General features: G+C 34.8%; 1 protein-coding gene and 1 long non-coding RNA gene across 3 annotated transcripts in view; one reads left to right on the top strand and one right to left on the bottom strand.

Annotated features, from left to right (window-relative positions):
- Positions 1-6,029, bottom strand: part of LOC150098185 (uncharacterized) — a 112,393-nt gene extending 106,364 nt beyond the window's left edge. The window contains exons 1-2 of one of the 2 annotated variants that reach the window (XR_016549605.1): positions 5,748-6,029; positions 464-574 (exon numbers count right to left, since the gene is read on the bottom strand). This is a non-coding gene — a long non-coding RNA (uncharacterized LOC150098185). The remainder of the gene's footprint in view (positions 1-463; positions 575-5,747) is intronic. The other variant, XR_016549604.1, reaches the window with a different exon arrangement.
- LOC150098184 (neurotrimin-like) overlaps positions 1-17,033 on the top strand; it is a 368,343-nt gene that overhangs the window by 196,548 nt on the left and 154,762 nt on the right. The window lies entirely within an intron of this gene.

The following is a 17,033-nucleotide window of genomic DNA, read 5'->3' as shown; positions in this document are numbered from 1 at the left end:
TATATATATACACACACACATATATATATACACACACACACACACACACACACACACACACACACACACATACATATATATATATATAGTTGCGATTGCAACATTTCGGGGTTGGTTATAAATATCATTTTTTCACTTTTTTGCACTATCATTCTCTTTCTAATTTAATGGCAAAATCCTTTTGTTTCTATTTTGTCGATGACCTCTACTTTTTTTTTGTTGTTAAATTTAACAATTTTCACTTTTTCTAGAACTATTCAGTGCAGTTTATTTAGTCAAATTTATTCAAGTGCCGACTTCATTTAAACCTAAATGAATTTTATTATTTAATTATAGTTTTAAATGCAAAAGAAATAGCATGCATCCTTCAGTGCATAAATAAGCATATATATTCGTGTTAAATGCGCTATCAGTGTGAATATAGCCGACTCCTCCATAAAGAATGTCATGAAAACAAGCTCACCTCTTTGTATTCGAGCCTCAGTAGGACATTTTATGGGCATATTCTTCCTAGGAATTGCCGTAGACTTTTTTGACAAAATTTTCCGATTCGAATTGAACTTTCGCTAAACTTCTAAAAGACAGAATTGTAATGCAATTGCCGAAGGGCTTCCTAATTTAAAAGAAATCTCCTACAGTAGTTTAGAATGTTTTAAGTTAAAAAAAATGTCTATGGAAAATAAATAGAAAAAAATGTACTACTTAAAAATGTGGCTTTAAGAAATTAATTTAGGATTTAAATTAAATTTTTTTTTCGGATGGATGCACGCCAAACAACCCCTTCCAGCAGAATGTCTATTTCCAACTAATAAGACACGTAATTAATCTCCCATTCTCTTCGACACATGTATCATATTCTCAGGTTTATTAATTATTCAGTATTTTTTTAAATGTCGAAAGATAGATTTAATATACTAATCATGCGATTATTATTTATGGGTTGATAGAATCGGTATCAGGTCATCGTTTCAGCTTTTGTTCTGCATATGTTTGCTTTAAATAGAAAATTGCCCAACATCTCTCTCTCCGTCCCCCTTTTTCTGATAGTTTTAATATGCCAATGAATTCCTGTTAATGCGAATATAAACAACATAAAGAACATCAATGTAAAAAGAAAATATTTGAAATTTTATCGTCTATTGAAAACTCATGCTAACAGAAATAAAAAAAAACACTTACTGGATAATTAAGTCTGTCTTATTATTATTCGTTTTTAACAAATGAAGTATGGCACATTTCTTAAAAGCATCAATCTTGCTATACAGCTTCCAATGCAATTCTTCTTCAACAAAAGCGATTATACTATGTCTAACTTTGTAACAATATAGTAGAACTAATAGGGTTATCACGTGGTTATGACGTTTCTGGTGCACACTTTCGTTCAAGTCAGTTACAGCATAATAATTCATTCATATACGTGAAGATCGTGCAGGAAGTACTATATATATATATAGCTTGTTCTAAAGTCACCGAACTTTTTCTTTTCTCTTTTTTTTTTTTTTTGTTTTGTTTAGGGCAAAGGATAGAGAAATGCGCAGTAGTATCAGTCTGAAAGGTAAAATATGAAGTAATATATGCTTGTGCGCACTTCAAATTACCATAACTTGTCAGACATTGCTCTCATGAATCCACTTCGCGAGATCCAGTCTTTCTTTCTTTCTTTTTTTGTTTTAAACATATAGAGGCATAACGTTAACGCTAAAACAACGTACAGTATTCATCTTTTGGTGCGCTAGACCGAAAAACGAAAGAAATGTCGAGACAGCTTTGCTAGTGCACAGGCGTCAGCATAACCTCTGGCACGGTCTATGTTATGCAAAAAATTCTTCGTTGGTTCAGAGTATAAATTCATGAGGACGGATAGTGTAACAGATGGGGAGAAAAAAAATAAGAGCACAAGAGTCCAAAATGGGGGTTCTTCAGATCCTTAAATGACAGAAAAACAAGCTGATAATCAAAGTGATGCACAGAGCTTTGGTTCATTTAAAAAAATATGACCTTCTCAAGGTCGTAGCGCGCGCGCGCGCGCACACACACACACACACACACACACACAAGTTACTGACCTCTTGTTCAGCATAGTTTGATTCGCATTTAAAACTATGAGAAAATCTAAATGGTTACAGACATCCTTTGTAAGACAAAGCGCGGTTCATTATGATAACGATGAGAAGCCAACATATCACTTTATACTATGGTCATTAAGAAATCCCGGAGGACTGTACGAATGCTGTTGTTTCCTATCCTCCGCCCTCTTATTAAACCATAAACACACACAGCTACAGATCACCACACATAAAAGAAGCTACAGTGGTAATCCGATCACAAGGTACCCTGAACAGAAACCACGGGATGATCCTATGTGACATTTGAAAATCACTTATAAGATCGCTCCACACATCAGAGTTTAGTTTAGCGGCTAACTATAAGGCGTACCTGCTGAACAATGATGGACCGTATGCTAGCATCCACGCTCCACATAGTTATATTGTGTAACGGTTCCTATGCATTCAGTATAATTTTGTCAGTTTGTATTGATTCGTAATCACAGCTTGTTGTTTTAGGTTTACAATTGTATGTTCATCAAACCCAGAAAAAAGCACTAGTTAACGTGGTGAAAGTATGCTACTCGTTATATCTAATTCCTACCAATAAAACATAATTTCAGTTATCTTTTTTATATTAATCAATTAATATAAATTTTATATTAATCTTCTTATAAAAGTCTTGACTTACAAGACTTTTCAAGAAAATAAAATATTTCAATTTATGGAAGCAAACGCTGCAGAAATAAGCGTGTAAAGCATACTTGAGAAGCATCCTGAACTGCAGCGTGTCATTAATATGAACGGAAGTAAGAAACAATTACAAAGAGTTGAAAAAACACTTTTCAAATAACTTTAGAGAGATATAAGGCACGCTGTTCTGCGTTGCACAATAAAGAACAATGTTCTCTCACTCTGTTTCCAAATAAACGATTAACTTGCAAAGAGAGGATTCTTTGACTGAAACAAAGAAAGATTAGTTACGTTACACCTGTATATATAAGATGATGCATCTCCAGCAAGAGTCAGATTGCGTAAACAAAATAGCATAATTATGAATTAAAATACTCTTTGATTTTGACTTTCACACAGAATATAGCTTGATAACTAGCATTGGAATTTCTCTTTGCCGGCGTGTTTTTGGCTGAGTGAAGAGCATACTCGCTCTCCAATCAACAAGCCGTTGGTTCGAAGCCCATGGTGGCGTAGATGCTTGTTAGATTTTTAAGTCTTTCTTTTTGAAAATATGCTAATTCTAAGCAGAAGCACGTAATGAAGGTTGCAGACATCGCTTATGGCTATGTCCTTCAAATCCCTTTCCACTCTGAGAAAACTATTCAATATTTCTTCTAAGTTTAAATAATCTGCTTCATTTCTCTATATACCAATAACTAAAGTGCACGACATACACTATTTCTCACAAATAAGCAAATAAAAAAAAATAAAAAATAAAAAATCGCGACCGAATTTATCCATTTCTGAATGATTTGGATTTGAAAAGTTAAAATTTTTGTTAAGTACATTCTACTAACAACTTTAAAAACAGAGTCGAATTTTTCATCTTTATTTGAATTACCATGAGAGCAGCATTCTTCTGGTATTTTCATTGCAAAATTCCTGATGCATTAATGGAAACGCACTCAGACTACCAAAAATGAATTGAAAAAAAAAAAATATATATATATATATATATTTTTTTTTTTTTTTTTTAGCAGAAAGCACTTATTTGTGTTTCTAAACTCGAGCTATATCTGAAGTACCTTCCTCAAGATTCTGTTTTCACAACGGTATTTCATTTAGCCAACGATTCAGATTTTCAAAGAAAGTAATGTTAGCAGTTAGTTTTTGTACTGATAAAACAACTGAGCCCACCAATTATGGTTGTTCAACAACGCAGTTATACTATGAATCAATGGCTGTTAGATCAAAGTAATGTGGTTACTTATAATCCTATTTTATGATACGATAGAGTGGTTAATTCTATATAGATAGTTTGCTATTATTACTGCTACTACCATATGGCTCCTTCTTGGTGGGGGTGTAGAAGTTTGCGCACTACACTATCTGCCCCTAACCAATTTTCTTATATTAATTGTGTGCTTTCTGTTGCCGGTTTGCCTAAGTTGCAGAAAATGTAGTCTTTCTTTTTTATGAAACCAGAGCTCCGGAAAAAAAGAAAATGTTTCCTTGGTATGTGACTGGCTAGGCCACCAACTTCATGTGGAAAAGACCAGGTTTCTTTTCGTCATGGCAATAATCATTTATTTTAATAATGAATGTGAATTCCCTCTCCAGGAGGGGAAAGCTTTGCCACTTCCAGTATGATCAAAATGATTTCACATCTTCCAGTGAAAAAGTCTTTACGATAATCCACTGCGACTTATACGGGATTCGAATGTCGTTTTTTTCCCCGCCAAAATGCATCGACTCTCCCGCATGTAACATGGAAGTTCTTTGCACAGCTAGTCGTTAGCGAAGAAAACATTTTTATGATATAAATAACCTTGATGTAACGCTCTGTCTAATCGAGTTTATTAGCACATTCTATAAAAGTGTAAACAGAAAGGTCAATGCACGAGCTGTTGGTATTTATACAGAGGAATTACACGCTATTCAAGTGAAATTGCGAAAAAAGGAAGGAAATAAACAAAACTGATGTCGAAGTCAAGACAGTTTTAAATATTTGGGGTTTATGTCAATGAATGACTACAGATCAATGCACGATTTCAACAACAGCAACAAAAAACATGTAAAATTATATATATAATTTTTTTAGTATACTATCATTAAATGCAAACATTATCGAAAAAGTACAAAAGTAACAAATATGCGTGTAAAATTTGGAGTATAAATTTTGTATATGAGATATCATAATGGAATCCCATATACAAAAAAATCTATGCTGTGTGAGTTCGTGACTATTATTATTATACAAACACTTACTAGAGTCAAGACTCATCTGATTAACTGCGCATATTCGCCAATGCGTCCTGTACACACGTTTCTCAACTTTGCTCTATAGTTTGTTTTTGTCACTTTTTACCACAATTGATACATTCGTTACGAGATGCTTTGGGCATGGGCACAAAAGTTCTTTGAATAGGTAAACAGCTACGTTATACATATTTCACTATCAACAATTTGGTTGCAAAATTGTCTACAGTTTAAAACAGTAGTAGCAATATTTCATAGAACCCTTGTCTTAAACCAGAAAAATATAATTATCTTGATTGGGATTTGGGATGATACGATATGCTCAGAGGTTAATATTAGTCCATATTTTGCGGGGGGAGGGGCTTCATGGTTTGGTTGCAAGGAGGTTGTCTCCTTTTCCACCTCTTCGCACGCTACATTTTTACTACCATCTGTTACATTATTGCTGATTTTCAAATAAAAGACGGGAGCATAAAGTAATTTCTCTCTTATTATGCAATTAACCATTATGGTCAGCAATTGTTTCTATAAATAATCATTCTGATACGCCAGCCTAGCAAAGATGGCGGATTAGAATCTGTGCGTTAAGAGCATTAAAAAAACCCTCTGAACAAATGGAACTAAATGCACTGAATTTTGCAATGCCTACTCTAACTATGGTGCCTTCTACACCAATGCAAAACCCACTAATGTTATTGGGTTTCCACAATTCGTATGTTCCATACTGTAAAATTTATCGCAGAAAAAATACCAAGAAACACCACCTACCTGCTTATTAAACGTGTTCCTCCATTTGTAGGAAAAGTCCCAAGAAGGTAACTTGTCGACAGATAAGTCATGGGCAAGTTCATATATCGCTGTTGAAATTTAATTATGACTACGCTTGTGGTCGACTGAGAAAAAGATTATAATATTTTATAATAATTATTACACCACAACTGTTTATTTTATAAATACCCGAACGAGAATTTGATTTGTGAACGGCAGCTGCCATGAAACACCAGCGATCTGACCACACAGCTTTCTTTTTTGCTACCAACCCTCTGTTATTCTTTTGTTTCTAACATACATCGGCCAAGTAAACAAACTCTACCAGTGACGTCATGAGAGATGTTTACCCTTTATCAATGTTCACCAAGTCTTCACGTGTCAAAAGGCGCACAAGGCAACGCAGTAATTAGCATAATGTAGTGCTCAGCATACGTTTCTTTAAAGTTTCCTACAGACATTACAAAATAAAACTCATTTTCGCATTTTTCACTTTCCTTGTTGAACTATAATTAGATACGGTTCACATTTATTAAGTAATATTCCCAAAGATTTTTACGAATATTTCTTTGCTGACTTTCAAGATGTGACGTAAACATAACAATAATAATAAAGACTTACATTATGGATTAAAGTATAATACCACCTTTCTATATAATTTAAATTCTGTTATATTCTAATTTCAATTTATGGTTTTGATTGTTCAAGGCGATTACAAGAAATTTCTTGGACGCGACTTTTTTTTTTTTTTTCTTGGCGATTTTGAAAATGTGGAGACCATTTTTAATGATACATCAAATAAATAAATAATCAATTAAAACAAATAAATAAAATAAATAAATGAAAATTTGTGCATATCCGATTTTAAAAAAATTACTTTTACATTAAACTACATTTTTACGTGATTTTTATTTTATATTTAGATTTTACATTTAATTAAATTTAACTCGTTGCATTAATTAACAAGAGTAGAATATTTTTCCGAAGAATGTAGATATAACGCTTAACTGAATAGCGATTTCTTAAAAGTAAATATGCAATCAATGGCGTTACAGGATAACTGACCCAGCGTTGTAATGACGTGTAAGATTATTCATATTAGAATTAAGAATTTCTCCATATGCACGCACATAGTGTTTTTGTATGTAAGATTGCATTAATATATTTATAGAATGAATAAAGAAATTTTCACTTCGTTTATTAAAAAAAAAAAAAAAAAAAAAACTAAAAACAGTAAAACCCATCAAAACATGTTAAGTATGTGAACGATTTTTATTGCTATAATAGATCGTAACTGTGAAATTAAAAAAAAAAAAGGGCGGGGGATAAAAATAGACATTGACATAAGTCTTGCTTTTGCTTGGGGACTATCCTCGAAAATAGTCACCTTATCTTACAGTGTTTACCCCAAAACGTATTCAAGCCACTTCATACCTCCAGTAAGCGGGACGGTGGTCTCACACCAGGCAACAAAAGACAATCAAAAACATCCATATCCACAGCGAGCCCATAGCCTGTTAATCGAAGAGAGAGAGAGAGAGAGAGAGAGAGAGAGAGAGAGAGAGAATACGTAAGCACTCAGCCAACCACACCGGCAAATTTTAATGGCTCACGCATTTTCTGCAAAACCAGTTATAATAAACTGGAATGAAAATACATTACCTGTTTTTCGAGATTTCAAATTTTTATTTCTAGCTCATCCTCTTTACACGTTTATTTCCTTTTCTAAATCTGTGTTATTAAGTATTATAATAACTAGAAAAACTATGTTTCGCAAAACAGAATAAAACAACATCCTAGGTCGCCGTTTGCGTTGTCTCCACTGACTTAGTAGTCAATGTAATATAGCGCTAGATAGTTCGAGTTAGGTTTTGTTCTTCAGGGGAAGCATTCCTGATGCTAAATGCAACTTAATTGGATTTTATAAAGCGGCACACTTGTTTCTGTGAATAGCTTCCTCATGAAATTCTGAATAAAATAGGTAGTACTTTATTCAGAATTTCATGAGAAAGCTATTCGCAGTTACGAACTCTTTTAGTTGAATTTAATCCGTAGTTCACATTTCTTCTGATAAACGTTATATGTCATCCTTTGTGCCATTCACATTAAACTATCTTACAGAATTGAATAAAAAAAATATGCTAAAAGATAATCAAATTTAAAGCATCACAAGAATTACATTTGGGATAATCGCATACGCAGTCTTCTGTCAAGACTTGAGTTTACAATTCAGTTGACAATCATCTGTTTGCCACAATGTAATCATTACATTCGACGGAAGGCAGTTTTATAATAGTATTGTTAGAATGTATGCTACTCACATCGTATTTTTCTTTGGTTTTTTTTTTTATGCAGATTGACCTATTCGGAAATGCGGGTTTTCCTATATTTATGGGATTATTAAAAATGATGAGATTTAGAATATTTTCGTTTTGCATCACAAGGGGAAAAACCGAATAAAGCCGTACAACAAATAGGCGCGCAGCTGCTTTTTTTTTTTTTTTTTTTTTTTTTTTTTTTACCCCTCTTTCAAAATGCTTCTCTTTGCTCTTAAGAGAGAAAAGATGTGTGGGCGTGACAGACAAAACGCGGTTGGAATTTACATCAATGGTCTAAGCGTCGAATATAGTTGAGATTTATATCATTGCTCCTTTACTTAGCTAAAGGATTTCTTCTTCTTCTTCCACCTAAACCTGCATATCTAAATCGAGCTCTTCACTGAAAATATAATCGGATTTTGCCTAACGCGCTTGAATGGCGTCTGCGTTTTAGCTGAATGTTTGTTTTTTTTTTTATTCTTTCTTGCTAGGCTTATGCTATTTGGCTGTTAAACATTTAATGAGGCAGGTGAATGTCTGCGAGCACTTGGCTCTGTGTGGGTAAGACATCTGAATAATGCGATCTCCATGTTTCGTTGAGTAATGAGAGCTGATGGGGGATCTTTTATCTTTATGGCTCAGATGGATTTTTTGTTAGGATTGTGTAACTATTACATGAACTCCTGCTGTTGATGGGTGATTAGAAAATGGAATGTGATTAACTTTCATGAGTCGATTATTCGTTAAGTGTATTTTTTCATACATAGATATTGTTATTATGTGAAAAGCAAAAAGGAATCGATAGAGTATTTCTAAGACGTTTAAAATAAATTCTTCATTTGAAAGGTGATGATATGATTATTAGTTTAACAGAAAAATCCTTAAAATTGTCTTCTAAATAATCCTTTGTTTTAGAACTTTATTTTAGTAATATTACTTTATTCTTTTTTATTAAAGTCCTTAAAAGGACTGGCTAGATGGACAAAACAAGAATGCTTTTCATATTCCCCGTTATCTGAATAGGACAGTGAAAGGATACGGTGTTATTGAGCTATATAAAGCTCTGATCATGGCAGTAGGGTAACAGCAATAGTCGAGCCTCAGTTAGACCTTCATTGGCTACAGCATTGACATCCATTACCCTCCCTGGGTACCCATTTTAGTCGCCTCGTACGACATGCATGAGCTACATTGGTGCTATTCTTATCCCGACAACCACACAGGACAGTGAAAGGATAGGGTGTTATTGAGCTATATAAAGCTCTGATCATGGCAGGAGGGTAACAGCAATAGTCGAGCCTCAGGTAGAACTTTATTGGCTACAGCATTGTCATCCATTACCCTCCCTGGGTACCCATTTTAGTCGTCTCGTACGACATACATGAGCTACATTGGTGCTATTCTTATCCCGGAAACCACACGGAAATTCTTTTTTATTCTTTTCAAATGAAATTATTTTTAAATATGATCTTTATATTTTGTCAGGTGCTTAAATAAAGAGTCCTAATTAAAAATTATTTTCTATTAGTTTTAATAAAACAATACGTATGTCATATTTTGATTAACTGTTTCTAACAGAAATTTAGAAACAAGTTCAGATGTTCCTGGAAGCAGAAGTTGTTTCAAACAACATTAAATTCATCTCTACTTATCTAATGAGAGAGTTAAATTAATGCGCTTTTATTTTTATCATTGAAGAAACATAGAATCTTCAATAATGGGTTGATGTTGTGTGACATCGAAAGATTCAACCTTGAAAGGTTTGGTCCGAAATCAATAGTGCTGAGTCTTATACGTATAACTTCCTCCAGCTGTAACTACTAGCTGAACCAATGATGTTAGTGTGTGGTCATTTGTCTGCTAATTGAAACTCATTATCTAGTCATGGCGTTCTCTGTTGCAAGAGAATGCAGTTGAAACTAGATATAGTTAACATGTTGTATCGATGGCTGATAAATGTATTTGAATGAATATACAAGTTGAATAGAAGCAGATTAAATATGAAATAGATCTAATTTATGATTTGTATTATCTTAAAATGAGTTTTTCAGAATCGTTGTGTGTGGTCATTTGTCTGCTAATTGAAACTCATTATCTAGTCATGGCGTTCTCTGTTGCAAGAGAATGCAGTTGAAACTAGATATAGTTAACATGTTGTATCGATGGCTGATAAATGTATTTGAATGAATATACAAGTTGAATAGAAGCAGATTAAATATGAAATAGATCTAATTTATGATTTGTAGTATCTTAAAATGAGTTTTTCAGAATCGATAGCGGCAAATCCGATAATTTGCTAATATATCGGAAATGTTTTTACCTTTATGCAAGGACGTACGAGAACTGATATCTGTAATTAGTACGTTTCTCATTTTTCTATAAAAAGGGAATACTTTTTATAGAAACATGTTTTAGTAATATTTCTTATTCTGGTAAACAGAAATGTTTGTAAGATTTCGTTAGAGGATACATACCATGCACATCCTAACAGAGATTTGGTATGTTATGTATGAAACTTTTCTTTTCATGCCGGCCTGGTTGGCCGAGTGGTCAGCGTATCCGCTCTCCAGCCAAAAGGCTGAGAGTTCGAATCCCGCTGTGGGCATGGATGTTTGTGATTATTTGTGGAAATACACCAGTGATAGTAGGCGGAAGATGGCGTTGGTGTAGTTGCGGTTATTTATAGTTGGTGGAGACAGAGAGTTATAGAGTAGATGCCCTCCCTCGATGCGTTTTTCGACTGTCTGGAGGTGTCATGTAATAATAATAATAATAATAATATCTTGAGTATCGAATAACTAATACTCAGAACTCAGGCAGGCAGTGACAACTGATGCCGACCTAATTGGTACAGTGATTAGCGTTTCCGCTCGACAACTATCAGGCTACGGGTTCAAATCCAGTCGTGGGCAAGGATGTTTATGATTATCTTTAGGTGGTAGAAGAATTTCATTATTAGGGGAAATTTTCTTAACCTACTCGCAATACTAACGTACTGCAGACTTCATCCTTTCTTGAGTGAAGTTACATAAAAAAATTAAAAAATAAAGATATTACTTCAGAATGGCAACAAGTTTTGATCCAAGTAATTTGTTTCTAAGAAGAGAAGAAAGATGTAAAATCTCTACACATAAAATCTAGAGCGTTTAATAAAGAAATGAGCTGTATTTAATTTGCTACTTGAAGTGATGTAGCAATAAAACCGCATCCTTTTTTTATCTCTTCCTTTTTCCGTAACAACAAGCACAAATGATATCAGTAGATTTTTAGGTTGGAAACAAATAGATTCCACAAAGCACTTATAATATATTGAAGCAACTCAACGGAACATCATGAATGCAATTTACGATCGATAATTTCAGACATGTGCATTTAATTACCCTTTAAGGATGCCTAAAATAGCTAAATTAAACATTTATACTTAGAAGCCATTTAATTATTTAGCGAACTCCCTAAATGATTATGGCATTAAATTGTGCACTACGCCTTAACAAGTATAATTGCATAAAGGCTTGCTTTAAATGAACAAATTTATATTTTTGCGCATTCTTATTTTTATTTTTAAAACACAAAGCTCGCCGTACTTAACAGGAACATTTGAAATTCTGAGAACTTAAAATAAATGGATTATTAGTAAATGTTAACAGTTTAATGAACTGATTTGTGCGCTACAAAGAAGAGGTCTTCATCATCATTTGTTAATAATATGGGGATTTTCACTACTCCCTGTATTTGTTTCCATGGTAATTAATATACACAGGAACTGCAATTTTTACGCATGATGCAGTACGAAATGCAGTAAAAAAAAAGGCCGATCCCAAATAGATGGGATAAGGCACAAGAAGAAGAAGAACAAATTTATGACGATTTCAAACCATATTGTGATATAAAAAAATTAAAAATAAAGTTTTAATGCTTTGATTTCCTCCAGAAAGTAAGTAGTCTGAACTCCTTTAGCTCCAACTAACTTTTTGACGAGAGTTTGAAGATAGTTGGCATTCTGTCTCCGTCTTGGAAGCCTTCACTGGCAAGTAAACCCAAAAACCCAGTCTTTCAATGAATCCAAACTTTTTAGAAAAGAATACGGTGGGCAATAACACTGGCCAACAAAAAAAAAATTTTTTTCTGCTGATTATGATCTGACACTTGTTTTTTACTAATTTGGGTGCGCTGATTTCAAATATCAAACCCATTTTTCTCTATCACGTCAAGTTTTTCCTCTATGGTATTTTCTTTTTGCTAATTGGTAAGTTTTTGATAGTTTTAAGGAGGCAGTACTATTTAGAGGATCAAAAAAAAAATCGATTTTGTAATATTAATTTCTGAAAGTATGTACTTTTAAAAATCTGTTCCTAACTTTTTATCAAGAAATTCGAAAAATTCCCGAAGATATAGCCTATTATTCAAAGCGGTGCGCAGATCAGAATCGGAGCGCTCACCGCTCTCGCTTGTTAGTAAACGAATAAATGAGTAAGAACCTGCAACGGCACGTACTGGCGCATTGAATGCGAGAGAGGCCGATAACCTACCTAATACATTTAGGTGATGAAAAGTAGACGATGACAACTGCCTAAAACAAATGAATGCTATATGCGTCATAGCGGACAAAGAACGATCGAAATCAGTCAATTGTTAATCAATCGTGAAAGTATGATGAGCGCTTATAACGTTTCAATAAAGTCTCTGTTTTTTTTTTTTTTTGTCTTGTTAATTGCATGTTAGTCGGCAGTGAAGAAAATACATCATGTCTACTATTCGAAATTGTGTCAATAGTGTAGATTCCTTCTGCTACATTTGTGGCAGTTTTACTGTTCCCAGTCAAAGGACAAATATCACTGATTTCGTTAAGAAAGTGTACTTTGCATACTTTGACGTAAAAATTGCAGATCAAGACAAGTCATGGGCTCCAAATAAAGTGTGTAAGTCATGTGTAGAAAATTTACGACAGTGGAGCAAGGGAAAACGCCAAAAATTAGCTTTTGGCATTCCAATGATTTGACGTGAACCGAAAAATCACGTAGATGATTGCTATTTTTGTTTAGTTCAGACTTCTGGTTATAATAAGAAGAATAAGAAAAATATTGTGTATCCAAATCTCGACTCAGCAATACGGCCAGTTGCTCATTCCAATGAAATAGCCGTGCCAATTTATAAAGGACGTTTACTAACAAGCGAGAGCGGTGAGCGCTCCGATTCTGATCTGCGCACCGCTTTGAATAATAGGCTATATCTTCGGGAATTTTTCGAATTTCTTGATAAAAATTTAGGAACAGATTTTTCAAAGTACATTCTTTCAGAAAATAATATTAAAAAATCGATTTTTTTGATCCTCTAAATAGTACTGCCTCCTTAAAACTATCAAAAACTTACAAATTAGCAAAAAGAAAATGCCATAGAGGAAAAACTTGACGTGATAGAGAAAAATGGGTTTGATATTTGAAATAAGCGCACCCAAATTAGTAAAAAACAAGTCTCATATAAAAGTCATCAAAAATTGTGTTGGCCAGTGTAATAATCGCATCTCGTGACCCTAAATGCTCATATTATTATTTATAATAGTGCGAGTTGTACGGTAGATTTTTGAGATGCGAGTATAAAGCCGATAATTTAAAGTTGGAAGTTAACACCCGCCCACACACACACTGAATAGTCACTTTATTAGGAACAGCATTTAATAACTAGTGAGATCCCCGTTTGTCATAAGAACGGGCTGTATTCTCTGTGACATTGATTCCACTAATCGTCTAGAACTTTTCCCTGAGATGTTTGTCCACGCTTTCATAATGACATCACCCAATTGTTGTAGACTGGATGGTGGAACGTTGAAGCAGCGAACTGCTCATTCCATTCCATCCCATCCCAATAAAGGAAACTCACCGTCATGTTTCTCGAATCTTCAACAAACTACACACTTTGTAGAACGGCGTATTATCATACTGAAAATATCCATTCGACAATCGGCTTAAACTTCAGTCATGAATGGGTGAATATGATCAGCGACGATCCTAAAATAGGCTGTGGCATTTAGGTGATGTGCAGAGAGTATCAGGGAACCGAACATATGCCAAGGAAACATTCCCCATACGAGTACACCTCCGCCACCAGCATGAGTTGTTGCTGCTTGGAAGGAAGGGTCCATGACTTCATAATGTTGCCGCCAAATTCAGGACGTGATATGATACAGAACAACTAGGCGACATTTTTCTAGTCGTCAGCTATCCAGTGTTGGTGATCACGTGCCAACTAAAGCGGCATCTTCCTGTTTTCTTAGCTGGCAGCATTCATACCCAGGATAGTCGTCTGCTGCTGTACCCAATCCGTGACGTGCGACGAACTTGCACTCCGACATGATATTCTGACCACTACTGTTGCACTGAGCTGTGACTTGACTGACTGTGTCCCATCTGTCAAGTTTCACAATCCTTGCCATTCTTTTCTGATCTCGTGCATCAATAAACTCTTTCCATCCACAGGACTGTTGTTGACTTGAAGCTGTCTAGTTTTTGCACCCGTAGTAACTTTAAAGATAAGAAAAGTGGACGCTTGCTAGATATTCGCACCAGCACGCCTGGTACCAACAATCAAAGCACGCTCAAAGTCACCTAAGTCACGCCACTCACCCATCAAACACAAAAAACAGAACCTTTGGATGCCTGTCTGCCTAATTGATATAGCATACTGTAGTCCCTTGATTCAAAGTCTTCAGGTGTTCGTAATAAATTGGTCGCTCAGTTAAACTGAAATTAAAGACTTATTTCAAAGCAAGCAAATAATTGAGTGCCAAAAAGGATGTGTATATAGCTTGTCGAGAATGAGAGAAAATAAAATTATTAAAAAAAAAAAAAAAAAGGAATCACTGCACACTGTTATCTTTTGTGTTATTATTATTATTCGTGACACCTCCAAGGAGTCCGAAGACAGTCCTCAGCGCGGGAGGATACATACTGTACAACTCTCCGTCTCCATTACTACACAGAACCTCTACTACCAATCACCTACATCAACGCCATCTACTGCCCACAACCACCACCACTAGTATTTTTTCTCTGTAAATTGCGTGTGTTGTGAAGGGCCGATTTGTCTGTATGCGGGATGAAAAACCCGAGTTTCCTGGAGAAAAAACTCTGCTACCTCCGTATGAGATCAGCTAACTCACCTTCAATTGAAAAAGTCCATATAAAGATTCTTCCCGTCATGACGAGAATAGAACTTAGGCCTTTTCTAATCGAAGGACGCAACGTACCGTCGTTCTTCCAATTGCGCTACGGAGGCGCTTATCAGAATGATAATAACAACGCTTATAATCTGCGAGATAACTGAACTAAAACACCAAAACAAAATGATAACATCAGTGGCTTTAGTGGATGATAAGAATATGCTCTTATCATCCAACTTCCGGTAATCCCATGATTTTCTATATACCTACCTACTAAGAGAATAGAAAACTGTTGGGCTGGAGTGGTTTGTTTGGAATTAGTCTCTAATCAGCTAAGATTATTAAGAAGATATTATTGTCTGTTAATTACACGTATTTTCCAGCCAGCTATCTATTATGTTCCTTGAGATGAAGAAATCGGTCTCATATAGATGTGGCAAGGATTTTCCTCCCGATACAAGGGACCTTTATCCGGAGGCTGTTAAATTTATTCTTCAGTAAGAATTCGCTCTTGTTATCTGTATTAAAGAAAATGGCTCGTCTTTGGAATCAATAGCTATTGTAAAATTAGGTTAAACATATCAGCTTAAAAGTTTGTTTACTCATAAAAATTTCAATCTTCAACCTTTCCAAATATTCAAATATTTTCTTTCAGTTGTGAAATGTTTGCTTTTATTAATAAAATAAGGAGAAAGACTATTGCATGGGTTTAACCTAATTGCTATAAATAACAAACTTTCATTTTCCAGGCAATTTAAAATGTTATCACAGCTTTTATTTCAACACGAGGAATTCGTATACATAATCGGAAAAGATAACAAAACTTATCGATAATACCCTGCAAACTATTTGTTACATTGATATTTTCGGTAATATTTCTTAAATATTAAAATTTTCGGCAACATTTCTGCAACGGTAACATTCTGAGTAACATATCTGCAGCATTGATATTTTTGGCTAATTTTCTGTAAAGCAATTTGATTATAAACAAATGAAAAAAAGGTTTGCGTCTGTCCTGTCTAATCCAACCTAGTACACTAGATTGGATTAGATGCTTTCATATAAGACAGGATTATCAAAATTTTCAGCATGCATGGTGACTTTGAGATCTTTAGCATGCCTTAAAACCTTTGACCATGCAGAATCCAAAAATAGCGTTGAACCTATTATTAAAATACTCATAAATGAACTCGTAATCTTAAACTTTGGATCCTATTTTCACGCGTAGTCAAAAGGACACATAACTCTGCGGAGGTCGCAGCTGATCTGACAGATACATGTAAATTGTTTATATAAATATTCTTACACATATCCAGTGCATTGGCGCACCCAGGGAGTTTTTTCCCTGGGTGCGCCAAAGTCTTTATTCCTAATTAAATTAAATTTTTTTTTTTATTTATGTTGTGTCGTGTCTTCAATTTCTATACTACTTATGAATTAGCGGTCACATGAGGTAGGAATACCCTATATAGCTCTCGGGAATCCCGGCCGTTGTGAACGCAAGGCGAACGAAATAGTGCTCCAGCCAGGCTAGAGATCACGGGTATCATGTATTGGCGATCACTGCAGATGCTCAGTCATAGGTCGTATGCAATGCGTAGTGTGTATTCTCAAATCGTCTACTCAACCCCCTCCCCAAGATTAAATCATGAGTGCTCGTCTCCCCCCCCCCCACCAAGATTAAATCTTGAGTAACTCGGCCCCCTCCAAGATTAAATCATGAGTGCGCCACTGATTCAGTGTATAGCTTGGAGGTCATGAGTAGCTGTGCATTCATATATTACGAGTGATATTCCACACTGTTTATGCAGT

This window comes from Typopeltis vanoorti, chromosome 16 (assembly GCF_054136105.1).
Source record: "Typopeltis vanoorti isolate ZY-2024b chromosome 16, IOZ_Tvanoo_1.0, whole genome shotgun sequence".
In the NCBI taxonomy this organism is placed as follows: Eukaryota; Metazoa; Arthropoda; class Arachnida; order Uropygi; family Thelyphonidae; genus Typopeltis; species Typopeltis vanoorti.
Note: the sequence above shows the minus strand (reverse complement) of the source record. Positions and strands in the feature narration are given on the sequence as shown.